General features: G+C 38.9%; 1 long non-coding RNA gene across 1 annotated transcript; it reads right to left on the reverse strand.

Moving 5' to 3' along the window:
- Positions 1-531: 531 nt before the first annotated feature.
- Positions 532-14724, reverse strand: LOC147913492 (uncharacterized). Its single transcript, XR_015548691.1, has 3 exons — positions 14554-14724; positions 5756-5905; positions 532-1114 (listed from the first exon to the last, which is right to left on the reverse strand). It is a non-coding gene; the product is annotated as an uncharacterized LOC147913492 (long non-coding RNA).
- Positions 14725-15074: the final 350 nt, after the last annotated feature.

Genomic DNA, 15074 nt, shown 5'->3' on the forward strand with positions numbered 1-15074 from the left:
GAGCAGTCAGCTTCTACCGAGAAGATGATTGCCTGGCCTGGTTTACGACATTAATGCAGAGCTTCACCAACTCTTCTTAGTCCTGCTCATTTAACAAGTATTTCCTTTGCAATGTGATGATAGATTTCCTCACACGTCTCACACAGATGAACTCTCATTTTCTGTTTTTGCCCGTGACCTTATTCCCAGGCCCTGAAACTCTAGATCTGGCAGTAAGAGGAAACACTTTCATGAAGAAAGATGTCTGGTACAAGCTGGAAGAAATAGGCCTTGCCAGAGTCCTCCCACCAGCTCACTGGTCATAGACCATCTACAGGGTCTGAGGTCACCTGGTCAGAGAGATTCGAACGAAATACCTGGCATTTCTCACTTAGTGTCTCTCTCTCTACGTAGCGAGATATGCTCATATAATAGCAATACAATTATGTAGCATTCACCTTGGGGCTAGTACCTGTCACTGACCAGGCGTTCAATGAACACATATTGAATGACTGTAAAGTAATCCTGAAAATGTCAAATTAATATTGCAATGACTTCACCAAGCTCTTGATTCTTCTCTTTATTCTTCTTGTGAAATTTATATTCATCATCAAGCAACCAGGGTGCGTGTGAGAAGTAGGTTTTTAATTATTGTACAAAGCAATTAAATATCCAAACCTGCAACGAATCAGGCCTATGAGTGATCTTAATAGGTGAAGTACTAGTGTTTCCCGATTGCCAGGACAGCATCTCTGTTGGTTCTCTATCTCATTTGTTATACGTAGAATAAAACTTCCTCTTTAGCTTCCATGTACCATCGTGTCGAGGAAGTCGTTTCAGACACAGGAGCCGTTCAGTGTCTGTGGTTTGGGCCATATTCAGTTTTTTACCCAAAACTCTCAACAGAGAACTGCAATGCTTGCTCTACCCAACTTCTTAATAGATCACCCCGATGACTAAACAAGATGTTCCACTGACAGCAAGAAAGAAAAAAATACAGTCTTCTGTAAGAAACACGTAGGTCTGCAACACTTTCTTCAATAATATCTTCAAGTTTTCCTCTTCTGCACCTCAATCCTGCATCTCCCTCCACCACTACCAATAACATCCAGGCGACTACAGGAAAACAAATGCTCTAAAAAATAAAAAATATTAATGTTAAATTGCAGCACACCTAACAACAAAGATTTTTACTAACTTTAATGAGTAAGTGGGAAGTTAAGGAAAATTCTCAATCTGCCGGTGACCAGGGCCTGAGGTTAGTCTAATGTACATTAACGCGTATGCTCATTCTGTGTGCAATACAATAATAAGCATGGTTTGCCAAGTTTAGAATCTTGGACTTTTAAGTAAAACCATTACTATAATATGATTTTATTTTTAACATTAAATTTTCAGGAAATTGATCTATGATGCAGAAAGCCACAAAAAGGATAAATCAATGTATTAAATAAAAATAAAGACGTCACTTGAATCTATAATAATTGTTTAAAGAATTCTAAGTTGTTCAGAGCCAATAATTTTGTAGCAGTCAAAAAGTATGAATATACTTAAATTAACAATTCTTAGACTCAAATCCTCTTAAAAATAATTTGCTTAAAGAGAAATATTTATTTGTGTAGACTGAGAGTCCTGAGCCCAAAGAGGGTGAGAGAGGCTCAATGAGGCAAGGAAGGACTGCTAACTCTGGCCCTCTCTAGCTTTATTTGGTGATGGCAGCAAAAGCAAATGGGTTAGAGTCCAAGAGGTAGCAGCCATCATTAGTGGAGGTGAAACTAAATACGCTTAGTGGTGGAGGTGAAAGGAATAGTAAAAGAGTAAATATTTAATGAGTCTACACTATGATCAGACCCTATTTCAGAACACTTAAAGTACTGTCACCTTAGGGTTCGGAAGAACAGAGGCTAAAGATCACTGATCTAGTTCCATTCCTTTATTCTATAGATAAAGATCCTTAACCACAATGGAAAAATAATTCTCCAGAGCGGCAAAGCTGCTTAGTGGCAGAATTAGCACCAAAACCCAGGGCTCCTGGTCCCTGCTATACCTTCTACACCATGATGCTTCAGAGAATGGCTTCTTAATGTGTTTAGACAATTGAATGAACTATTGTGAAACTAGGTATTTCGACTTTCTGTAGCTACATAACTTTAAAATTCTGGTGTGTTTTGTAAGCCATTGCATGGCTTACATTGCAACTGATCAGGAACAAAAAAAAAAGCAAAACACAGAAAAACAGACATAACAAAAAATATAGTTCTTCTAGACAATGCTTATTAACTGGAAATAGCATTCTTTAATTGTATGTAGACTTTTATAGTTAAGTTTAGAGGAATAATGAATACAAATCTTTGCCATATCTGAAAAGGTTTCTCTTGGAGTAAAATTTTCTTGTTATCTATCTCCAACATTTCAGAGAGAGTGCCTTTGCTGTGTCAAATGTGGCATAACCAGGTTTTCACTAATTAGACCCATTTCAACTTGGTCTTAATGAATGATGAAGAGTTGGGGCAAGTGGGGATGGGAAGAGACAGTATTTCTTGGAAAAGAAATAACCCAAGCAGAGAACCTCATCATGGAAGTGGTGGACTGGAGTGGGAAGGACTCGTGGGAGAGTCTTTGAAGGCTCATGCAATGGTCCAAGTGAAAGATGATCAGTAGAGAACAGTGACAGTTGGGTAAATTAGAGAGAGTCAAGAAAATTCTGGTCAGAGCATCTACATGACTTAGGGATGAACTGGATGTGGGTAGTGAGGGAAAACAGAGAGTTATCGAATATGATGCCAAGTTGCTATCATGGGAAGCTGAGCAACTGGTGACACCTTAACTGAAATAAAAGAAGACAAGAAGAGAAGCAGATTTGGACATATTTAGGCTGTGATTCTTGAGGGAATCCACATGTGTTTGCTTGGTTGAGCTGAAGATTTAGATTTAAGTGTCTTTAGCATGTTGATGGTATTGAAAGGCAGACTTCTAAGATGGCCTCCAATGATTCCTATCCACTGGAATTTATATCTTTGTGTAATTTCTTCCCCTTGAGGGTGAGCTAGACCTATTTATTTGCTCCTAACCATAAGATAAGACAAAGGTGAAAGGATGTCACTTCCATAATTAGGTTAGAAAAATTGCAGTTTCCACTTGGCTAGCAGATTTCCTCTATTACTGGCCTTGAGGAAGCAAGCTGCCATGTTGGAAAAGCCCACATGGCCCAAACTGAGGACAGCCTCCAGCCAATGGCCAGTGAGGAACTGAGGCCCTCTGCCCAACATTTAAAAAACTGAATCCTGCCAGCAACCATGTATATGAGCTTCAAAGGGGATCCTGCCCCAGTCAAGCCTTCAGGTGAGACACCAACCCATGATTATACTCCTACATGGGACCGTGAAGCAGAGGACCAGCTGCACTGTGTGCAGAAACTGTGATGTAATAAAAGTGTGCTGTTTTAAGCCACTAAGTTCTGGGGTAATTTGTTTCACAGCAATGGGTAAATAATACAATGGTAGTTCAAATCATGAGAGCAAATAAGATTTAAAAGAAAGAAACAAAGATGTTGTCCCAGACAAATCTGTGAGGGAAATCAAGGATATCTTTGGGCTCCTTCTCTCTCATTCATTACCATTTTTGGGTTCCCAGATTCTCAGTTCTTTTATCTGTCACCAGTCTCCTTGTCAAAACAGAAATCAATCTGGCAAATTTATTCCTAATAAAGTGTTATTTGGTCATAATGTGCTAATTTAGAGGGAGGGAATATTTGTGTTTGAAAAGAGAAACCAAGGAGAAATTCTCTAATGCTGACATCTCAGACGCTGATGTTGAGGCTAAGAACTTCACTCTGGCCACGTCACCCTTACGTCACTACACATGGGTAACTGCCTGTTATTCCTGACTTTAAATATGAACTTTTCTCTGCCCATGGAAATATTTAAATATAATCTTTCTTTGATTTCAGGTGTAAGATTGTGGTTTAAGATTCTCAAGGGTGAGCAAAGTTTAAATTCATATCAAAAGAAGGCCATGAGTAAAATATTTGTGTGAAGTATCTTTTCTTTTCCAGATTGATGTGGTAGCTCAATGTTGACACTGCCCGGATCTTCACAGTCATATCAGGGTAGCACACTATCACAAGGCACAATGGCATAAATGAATTGGCAGAGCAGATGCCTTTCTTTCTGATAAATTTTATTCGGCTGTCTGAAGTGTTGAAGTACGATTCTTAGTTAAAATATCATATAGTTTTATTTTTTATATTATACATTTGGGTGCAGACTGTCCTAGAAATTTTTATTTCTCTGGAAATAAATCAAAACATAGTTCAACATTTTTACTTTGTCTAGGGGAATATAAGCCCCATAGAAGGGTCTGAATTGAGAAGGTGAAGGAACCATGGTTTCTCCACTAAGGCTGGCCTCTTTAGCAATGACACACACCGAGAAATTATGGACGTATGTGACACATATTTGATTATCTACTAAATGACTCTGCAGTAACAGAAAATGAAAAGGAAAATCCAAATCATCTAAAGGCATAAAACTTTATAATTAATAATTTCTCTACCAAGATATTGTTAAAAATTGGCCACATTTTTATAAATAAAAATACAATTTTAGGGTACAAACTGTTTAGAATAGTTTAAAAAAGCATCCTTCAAATATCCATGATTTTTCCAATGAAAGAGCCTCAGACACTCATGAGCATCACGTCATTTATACCTCTTTGAATATACCTGTCAATGAAGCAAAACCCTAAGAGCCTTCCAGAATTATCTCTCAAGCTTTCACAATTTGGATTCCTCATCACCGGGCTATGGCAGTTGTGACTCATAATCTGGGAAGGAATCTAGGTATGTGTGTTCTAGAATGCTTTTTATATGATTCTGTTCACAGTCACGGTTGAAGGACCGCAGGTTATTAGGATTTTTGAATGCAAATCTTTCTACTTCAGCAATCGAGGTGTCGGTACTGGAGAAGCAAACACCGCAGAAGGTGTGAGAGATATGCAGACATTCATATGCAGATATTTGAACAACTCTCTGAACCAATTGCATTACTCAAATCTTCTCAGCAAATCATGGACCAATAAAAGGGGTCACAGGGTGGAGAAATTAAAGATATTATGAGGAAAATATCTTCGGGAAAGCCACTTGCACTCATCCTAATGGAAGGATGTTTTTCTCCTCACCTCAAATCTTTCAAGGGGTGACATATTTCAAGGGGCCCACTCTGAGAGTTTTGAAATGTGTTCTCTGGAGTTGAGTGACACAGAGGACAGGTGCCAAATCATACCTGAGACCATTAAACAGACACTGACCTGGGTTTAATTCCCTGACAATCTAGGTACAGAGAAAGGGTCTTACAACTACCTTCAAAGAGAATCAGGAGACTGCTGCCATGTGGCCACTGGGCTGCTCTCTCAGAGGTGGTCAGGGCAAAAGGGTCAGCCTGGGGTTATCTTGGGCCCTATCCTATAGGGCCCTTCTAGAGGCAAAAAGACTCCAGCCAAAAAAGGCTAGATGGGTCAAGGTAGATGCCCAGGACCTGAGGAAGGAGCCTGAGTCTTCATGAACTCCCAGAAGACAGATTAGTGGTTCATCTGCTGGTGTAAAGGGAACCAAAGGAGGGCACAGTGACCCCCAAACGCCCATGAAAGGGCACCAGGAAGGAAAGAATCACCCGCTAGACCCAGAGAGCATACAGTGAGCTAATGATGGTACAATGTCAAGTCAGAACTCCCCCAATCCCTCACTTCCCTTTCTGTCTTATCTTCCCTTTGAACCTACAGAATAAGGAACAGCAGCTAACAAATGGAGGGAGCTGGCAGGTGATGAGAGCAGGGTGATGCAGTGGTGCAGGCTTGGTGGAGGAGGGGAGGAGAAACCAGGCTTGGATCCTTTGCTACTGCAGACTTCCATATCTGAGGCTGGCTCAACCTGGGGATGGAGAAAAGATTTTGACTAAATCAAGTTCACAGTTTTTATCATATTATAGGACCAGACATCTTATTGACCAATTTGAGACAAAAAGTTAATGGAAGTCCTATTATATAAGGATGATAGATGGTGTCTGTATCTATTTTCATCCTTGAAGGAATATCCTCGCTGAATATATTTTGAATGGGCAGTAGAAGACAAAAATAAAGTTGCCTTTTAACTATTCATATGATATGCTTATTTGTTAAGTTACATTTATTAACTTAACAGAGTGATTTGATTGCAGTGGAATAAGAGGACCATGAAATTTTATTTGTGATGTAGATAAGTATTCTCAATGATTTGTAAAGGAATTTGATGTCTGAAGACCATTTATGTAGCATTTTATTTTCTATCCATTGAGACAAAACGCTTTTTAATTGGCACCTACAATTTGTACCTATAACTATCTCAATACCTATTATTAATGAATCTCTAGTCATTGGATAGAATTTATCTGTAGTACTTACCATTATTTATTTAGTGTAAATACACTTTCTTGTTCTGAAAAGGATTTTAAGATGACTTTCTTGAGAAACATTAATGATAAAATGGTAAAATCAAAATAGAAATATGGGTTCAGTCCAGGAAAATATAAAGATAATTTTGACCTGAAAGAAAAGGAAAGCATATGTATGTGGAGCCCAGAGGTTAAGAGGCAAACTTTACACTTCACATTCAGCTTCCTGGAGACCAAAGCACCCAAGAAAAACTCAGTTGAATAATCTTCATTATCAAAAGTGTCATACCATACGCTGATGAACACAAAGTTTTCCTAGGATTACTCTCTTAAAAAAAATTCATTAAGTGTGAGATCTACAGTAAGAGATGCCAAATAGAAGCAGAGATGCCTGTAGTCCCGCTATTTACCAAATGTCTGGCATTGAGACTTGCATTGTATATGCTCTTTAGTTGTAAGAGTGAAAAGAAATATTGGCATATGTATTAGTTTCCAGTGGCTGCTGTAACAAATCACCAAAATCTTGGTGGCTAAAAACAATTGGAATTTATTCTCTCACAAGTCTGGAGGCCAGAGGTCCAAAATCAGTTTCTCTGAGCTGAAATCAGGCGTTGTCAGGGTCCTGCTCCATCTGGAGACTCTAGGGGAGAATCCACTCCTTGCCTCTTCCTGTTTCTGGCAGCTGCCCATATTCCTTGGCTTGTGGCCACATCACTGCAATCTCTACCTCCATTGTCACAGTGCATTATTCTCTTCTGTCTGTGGAAAATCTCCCCCAGCCTCCCTCTTATAAAAACACATGTGATTACATTTAGGGCCCACCTTGATAACCTAGGATAATCTCCCTATCTCCAAATCCTTAACTTAATCACATCTGCAAAGATCTTTTTTTTCCCACATTAGGTAACATTCACAAGTTCCAGCGGCTATCTTTTGGGGGATCATTTTTCAGCCTATGACAACACACGAACAACAACAGATATATTATTCAACATGCAGAATACAACATTTTATCCCCCCGTATACTTTAGGTAATAAACTGGCATTTGAAATTCAGAAATCACTGTGGATCTCAATAACTTCTTCATTGATGAAATTAACTCTTACACAACAGCTATAAGTAGGATTTCTAGTTCTCAGTAGTGAAAATAGAATAGATTTCAGGAAGCCAAAAGGTGTTGGTGAAATGGTCTGTGTGAACATGGAACCAGATTATTATAAAATTCCACTACTCTCAAATGCCTCTACTAAGAGCATCACATCAGGAAAGTAAATTTATTGCTCTCCCTTCAGGGTAGTAAAATCTAAAACACCTCAGTGTGGGACCTTAGCTCACCAGAGTTTTACTGCTAGACGGGACCTGAGCCCAGCATCCTCACTTTGTGGATTAAAAACGTGAGGTTCAGTCAAATGACTGTCTCGGGTCCTACCACTCCTATGTGCAGAACAGGATCCGAATCAGTCCGTCCTCACTCCTGGTCCATGTTCTTCCTTTCAGCTACGCAACTCTCTTTTTTGTTTGGTCATTGACTGAAATAAAAGCTGGTTTTTATCACTTTCCTCTTCAGGTATCTTCAATCCTTAGAATTAAAGCATATTAACGAGAATTTAAGTCTTTATTTCTAGATTTAATAACATAAATAATCTTATTGACCCCTCACCCATGAAATTCTGATCTATAAAAGAGGGAATTCAGGAGGCTGGTGCTCAATAGTCAACTGCTATCAGATTAATTCAAGGGAGTTGGTTAAGTTAAGATTTAATGTGAACAAAAGCAACAAAACCTGCAAACGCACTCAGTACAGATAGATGTGCCAGAAGTGGTGAGCGGCTTAATCTGTAACAGCTGGGGACGTTCGAGCTACAAATTAAAGATACAGAAATTTTCTCTCTCACACCAAATAAGTTGTTTTATGGTTTTCTAAAAATTCACTGGTTATACATCTGTTATTTTTTATGAAGAGAGACTTGATACAAGGGCACAATGTCACTCTGATATCCTTTGTAAATCATCCGCTTTCAAGTTCACCAGGCAAGCTTAGCGAGGAGACAGCTGATTACAACCTAAGCTGCCCCTGTGTCTCTAAGTGATGCCAGGACGCTATTTGACAAATCCAGCTTGGAGAACCTGAGTGGGTAGGTGATTCTGAAATGATTTCGTTCTTGAAGTTGCTCATAACATAAAATATAGAAGACATTACAACGTGGTCAAGAGTTTTCTCAGGGTACTATATGTCTTATTTAGACAGAACTTTGTGCTATTATTTATTCATGCCATTATAAACTATTCCCTTCAAATGAACTCAAGTCACGTAAACTCTGGTTTCCAGGAACCAGAGCATGCTTTCTTTTGGAGAGATGTGAATTTCACCTCATTCCTTGAAAATTGAAAAATCAGATAACAAACAAACCCAGTGTTTGCAATCAATATCTAGTTCAGTACTCCTTGAGATTGTTCAACTCTGGTGTGAGTTGCAGTCTTGGGAGTATTAAGGACTTGAAATCTTTTTTTGCTATCAACTCCAAAACCAAGATGAGATACAACAGGGAGCTGCCTTTATTACGGGGGTCTGACAGGGATCTCTGGTTTGTTTTACTTATTTTAAAGCCAAAAGTCAATTCAAGGGTGATGAATGGTGTCAGTTTGACAGCACCAAAGACTGAAGTTCTCATTTCTTCCAAGGTTTAGCAGGGCAATGGCTGCAATTTCTTTTACAGTTTACCCGGAGAAGTGTAGTAACTCTTCCCTGGATAAGCTGATTCTGAAAACGTAAGGCCAGGATCACTATCTATTCTGACAATTCCTTTCCTCCTTATAGCTCTTATCAGTGTGAGGGTAGATAAATTAAGAGAGATTCTTTTTACCTTTTAAGAGATTTTTGTTCAGCTGGAACTGAATAAAGCCTTCTAATTGCATTTATTCAGGTTGGCACCTGACTGAAGGATAGAGCTGGTTTGGACCTGACCCCAACAATGACTGTTCCACGGGCCCAATCTCAGATGGGGTTCAGGTTTATTGACCTGAATTTTACCAGACTGAAAGAAAGTCTTAGGGAAAGCTGACACTTCCCAGTCTACCTTTCTGCTTTAACAGAAACATCACCCTGCTCTTTGTTTGGCACAATAATAGCAGTGATAGAGGGGGATGGATATTTCCTTGTTGCTGAGGGACACCTGTGGAACAGGAGAGAAAGCCATGTTCAGCTGGTCATTACCACATAAGTGATAATGACTTCTGGTTGTTAATAGACAAGCTGGTTTTAAATGAGAATCATGTTCTCTGGAGCAATTTGTTTTCACTTCTTCCTTCCCATAAGTATAAAGCATTTAAACATCGTCATTGAAATGATTACAGAAATTCAACAAAAGGATGGAAGACGTGTCATTATTCCTTATGCATTTTTTTCTTCAACTTTTTAAATATTATTTCTAATTTTTAAAAGAAGTTTATTAATAGAGATTGAAGCTAAGTCTATATGAATAGTAGTGGGAATGTTTGAAGACCGTTATAATAATAAAATTTTGCCAAAGTAATGATGCTAATCAAATTTGTGGAGCAACCACAATATAACAGTTGTTGCTAAAAGCTTTTGGCATAATAATGAAAATATAGCTTGTTTCAAGGTGTTTATGATCACCTTAGAAAAAGAATAATAATACACTGAAAAAACCAGGTAGCAATGTGAAACAAAACTTGAGTATTATCACAAAATATTGTGTTTTCTTATGAAAATTAGTCTCCTTTTAAAGCGATTCATTTTTAAAACATAATTGTTAAATAATGTGGCATGGACTCCAAATACTGGTGGAATTCAGATAAAGAAGGAATTAAATGAAGTATGGAGTACTTGCATTGTGAACTTGAACTCCAAACTAGTATTTGGAAGACAGAAAATATGTTCAAATATAAGGTTATAGAAGGACATTGCCAGTGGAAAAAAAAAACAAAACATCCTTTCAAACACAGTATGCGAGCACGGATTATACCAGAACAATGAAGCTTTCTCATTTCTCTAGAGGATGAAGCACACTTTGAAGTGAGCTTAATGAATACTGCTTTTCCCTTTATACAAAACTTTTAAGAAGTGAAAAACTGAATGATTGTTAGGATAATTTCAACCCACATCAAAGAAAAAAAAATAAAGCAAATCATAGCAAACTAAGTTGGAGAGGGAAAAAAAGACAAAACACACTTCCTCTTCTAAAAGGGTTGAATTTTTGTGTTAAGATTTGCTACCCACAGGCTTACAAGAGATTTTTTTAAATCTCTTTCTTGATTTGAAATGATGAATGAGAAATTTTCTTGAGTTCCTGAGTCTTAGACAGCACTTCACAGTTTACAAGTATGATCACTTACTACACTTGTTTTACCCGATATTGAAAAAGAATGGCTGGTTCAAGTGTTCCTACTTTCTAGCTGTGTGACTTTGAGCTTTCTTTTTTCTATACCTTTTGAAGTTTAGTTTTCTTTTCTGTTATATGAAAATAATAATATTTATCACATAGAGTTGTTGTAAATATTTTTAAAACATAGTGCTTGCCATAGAGTTGGAACTCAAGCAATAGTTCCCTATGCAGACTGGGCATTGAGACTGTTCAGGAGATGACAAATACAGAAAAAGTCAGGTAATTTGATAAAGTCTTCACAGATTGAAGGGATAGACACAATGGTAGACTTCAGATCTACTATCTTTTGATTGTTCTGCTGCATTGTATAGCTTCAAATACAGATAATTTCACATATGATCATATTGATAGATGTGAGAATCTCTAGACATCACATATATTTAAGTGGTATGGGTAACACTTATGCTTCTTGCCCTATGTATCCATGGGGTATGTGGCTGTGTGCTATTGTTACTCAGAATCAGATGACACTTGGATCACCTTAAAGGGGGGGCAATATTTTATATTAAAATAAGCAGCTGTATATAAACCATTTATAATGAGGTAGACTTCCTATTTTTTAATACAAAACAAAAAATGTGCTTGTAGAAGTTTGTTTTAGATCAATATCCCAATCCTTAGTTTATATGATCATATTTTCTGCTGTGCTTCATACTTTGGAAGGAAGGTTTGGTGGACAATGAAATACCATGTTAAAGATCACAAAGGCATTTGTGTTCAGCAGAAATCTACATTTCCCAGAAAATACACTAGAGATTGGCGTGGTCTCTAATCCTCTCTTCATACTGTAATTTCTATATATTCTTATATCTGCTATTTCCTATTTCTCCTTCTCCTCCATTTTGAAGGAAGGAGTACTAAGTGTAGAACGGCCAGAGGAACCTAAAGAGGGTAAGCAGAGGGAAACAAGCACAACACGTCATGATATGTATAGTTGTCTCTGTTTTCTAAAGGACAAGATTTTACTTGATGTACAATTAAAATTCTTAATTACATACATTGAACCTTCTCCTATCAGTGACGCGTGTGCTGGATTGTAAACTTGAAACCCAACCTACTATACTGCTCTTTGTGATGCTGGGGCTGGGGGTCTGTAAACCCCTGTTCCGCATTACCCAGCTGGATCCCTGTTGGGCTGCACCAACAGGGGGCGCTAGAGGGAGCCTGGAAAGCTGGAGGAGGAAAAAAGACTTGCTTCTTCCTGTCTGCTTCCTGTTCTCATCCCAGCGGCCCTAGCAACACACATTCTCCCTACCAGTGACGTTTCTTCAGTAAGTACAGTTAATTCCGATGTGCAGTTTTCCCAACATTCCCATTGCCTTGCTTTAAAGCATTGATTCAGGCGTTATTTCTTTTAAAATCATTTCCTTAGTGCCTTGGTTAGTATCACAAACAATACTGACAGATTTTTGCTTGTTTTTCTTTTTTTCTCCAACTTGATCTCTATCAGAAATCTCAAAGGCAATCATACTATCTCTCATCTCTCATCTCTCCCCCAAGAGGTTGGGTAATCTTTTGTGATTACTGGAGAGTATTCAAATAATCAAAATAAAATTTGTCTCAACACTACAAGCCATGAGATCATGAGATCTTATTTCAAACTCTGTTTAAATGTGTCCATATAAAATATTATTGAATGAAGTAATTAATTTGGACTTGCAATTAAAAAAATTCTCTTGAGAGCTTCTATGAGATTAGAAACCATTTTTTTTCATTTCCCCTACAGATGCAGCATAAAATACACCAGAAAACTAAACCACTATACTTCTCACATCTGTTTTTCCTACTTTATACATCAAAGTCGTCAATCTTTTTCCCTCTTTTTGCTATTTGCTATGCAGTGCTGTGAAGAGCCTTGGAAGCAAAATATTTTCACTTTGCTACCATTTCATAGGAAATGAATACAAAATATTTTTTTTAAATATCTTTAAAGCTTTTATTTTGAAAAAATTTTAATCTTCCAGGAAAGGAGAGTAATACAAGAGCAATATAATAAATTCCCATATACCCATTGTGATCATGAATTTTATGTGTCAACTTAGCTGGGCCACAGGGCCCAGATATTTGACCAACCTTATTCTGGATGTTACTATGGAGGTATTTTTAGATGAGATTAACATTTAAATTGGTGGACTTTGAGTAAAGCAGCTCGCCCTTCATAATGTGGATGAGCTTCATCCAATAAGTTGAAGGCCTGAATAGAACAAAAGACTGACCTCCCCTGAGCAGGAGTGAATTGTGCAGCAGACTGCCTTCAGACTTCAGCTGCAACATTGTCTCTTCCCTGGTCTTCAGCCTGCTGACACTTTCTACAGATTTTGGACTTGCCAGCCTCCATAATCATGTGAATCTATTCCTCAAAATAACTATATATATATAATTTAAGATAACTGTACACATAAACACACACACTACACACACACCCACACACTCACACATCCTATTGGTTCTATTTCTCTGGAGAACCCTGAAAAATATACCCATCATCAGCATTAATAGTTGGGAATTGCTATATTTACTTAATCTATGTTTGTGTGTAATAATTTAGAGTAAATACAGACATCATAACATTTCATCCCTAAATAGGACACTACATTACTATCTGTAATCTCTGAAAGTAATATTTTCCTACATAATAAAATATTATCACACAAACTTAATAATTCTTTATATCATTTAATACTCACTCTATCTTGAAATTTTCCCAATGGTTCAAAAAACATCTTGTTCAAACAAGAAACCAGTTAAGAACCAATCATTGTGTTGGGGTTTGATGAGACATAATACTTACAAGTGATGCTGTGTAATCCATATTGCATCATAATAAGAAAGCACATAATGTCTGCACTATTAGTAACGCTAACTTTGAACTCCTGGTTAAGGGGATGACAGCCTGATCTCTCCTTTTAAAGTTACATCTTTTTTCCTTTGTGACCTGCAAATAATCTTTGCAATGGTATTTTGGCATCCTATAAATATCTGTAGCAATCTTTCATTTAGTGATTTTATCATCCGTTAGTGATCCTTGCCTGAATCAAATATTTTGTTAGAGGTTGGAAAAAATGTTAACAGAACATCCAATGATAATTTGTTGTAGGATTACAAGAGAGCCCCCATTTCCTCCTAACGTGTTCAACTCTGAACACTGGCGTGGAGTTTTGGGTTGTCATGTCATTTATTGCAATCAATAAAATCAAGTAAAAGAATTACTCTGGATAGAAGATAGCCTACTGAGGCGGAGTCAAGATGGCGGCGTAGGCAGACTCTGAACTCACCTCCTCCCGTGGACACAGCCAATTTACAACTACTCGTGGAAAAATTACCCCTGAGACAGAACTGAAAACTGGATGAGAGGAACTCCTGCAACAACGGACAATCCTAACTGGGGTGGAAGAGGCAGAGACTCCCTTCCAGAGAGGAAAAACGCTGCCTTCACAAGCCGCCAGCGTCACGGCCGCTGGGAGCAGCTCACAGGTACGCAGCCTCCCTGGAGGAGTGGGGCCCTGAGCCGGGGAGCACCCCCGCTGTGGGCATTTTGTGGACCCAGCACAATCGACACCAGTGGCATAATATCTGACTTTGCCTGCTACTAAAGCATTGGGTAGCACCCCCAGAAAACCCGGTTCACAAAGAAACTAAAACTGGCTCTTAAAGGGCCCGCGCACAAACTCACCCGTTCCAGAAAGCATCCTAAAATCACCAGAAAGAAAGGTGCACACTGCTTTGGTGACAAGAGACTCACCTAATAGGAGCTGAGTGCATCTCAGTGAGGGGTGAGACCTCTCCAGGGACTGGGACATTGGCGGCGGCCATTGTTGTGGCCTGGTGTGAGCATGCTGACACAGACGCCATTGGAGTTCTCCCTGAGGCCTGCTAGCCCAGGGTCTGCTCCACCCGCTAGAGCACCGATTTAATCCAGCTCAGCCAAGGCAGGCAGGCCACCCTAGAGACTGGCCCCACCTAACAACAAGCCCTCAGGCAACGTGTGGGCCTGCATAGATTGGTGACTGGATTTTCTGCAGCCTGGCAACTAAGCTGACTTGAGCGGGGCAGGGTGTGCACAAGGAGCGGGTGGAGAGTGTGGGGTGGTGGTGGAGTGTGTGGGGCTCCCGCCGTGGAGAGACTGGGTCCGCTTGGGGAGGTCGGGGCGCTCACACTGGGCAGGACTGTGTTGACTGTGTGTGTGGACCTCTGGGCGGCAGGGCTTGTCAGCTGCAGAAGACTTGTGCTTCTCAAAGACCCACATAGGAGGTTTGCCCCACC

Source organism: Ceratotherium simum, chromosome 27, assembly GCF_057802395.1.
Source record: "Ceratotherium simum simum isolate JZ-2026a chromosome 27, ASM5780239v1, whole genome shotgun sequence".
Lineage (NCBI taxonomy): Eukaryota > Metazoa > Chordata > Mammalia > Perissodactyla > Rhinocerotidae > Ceratotherium > Ceratotherium simum.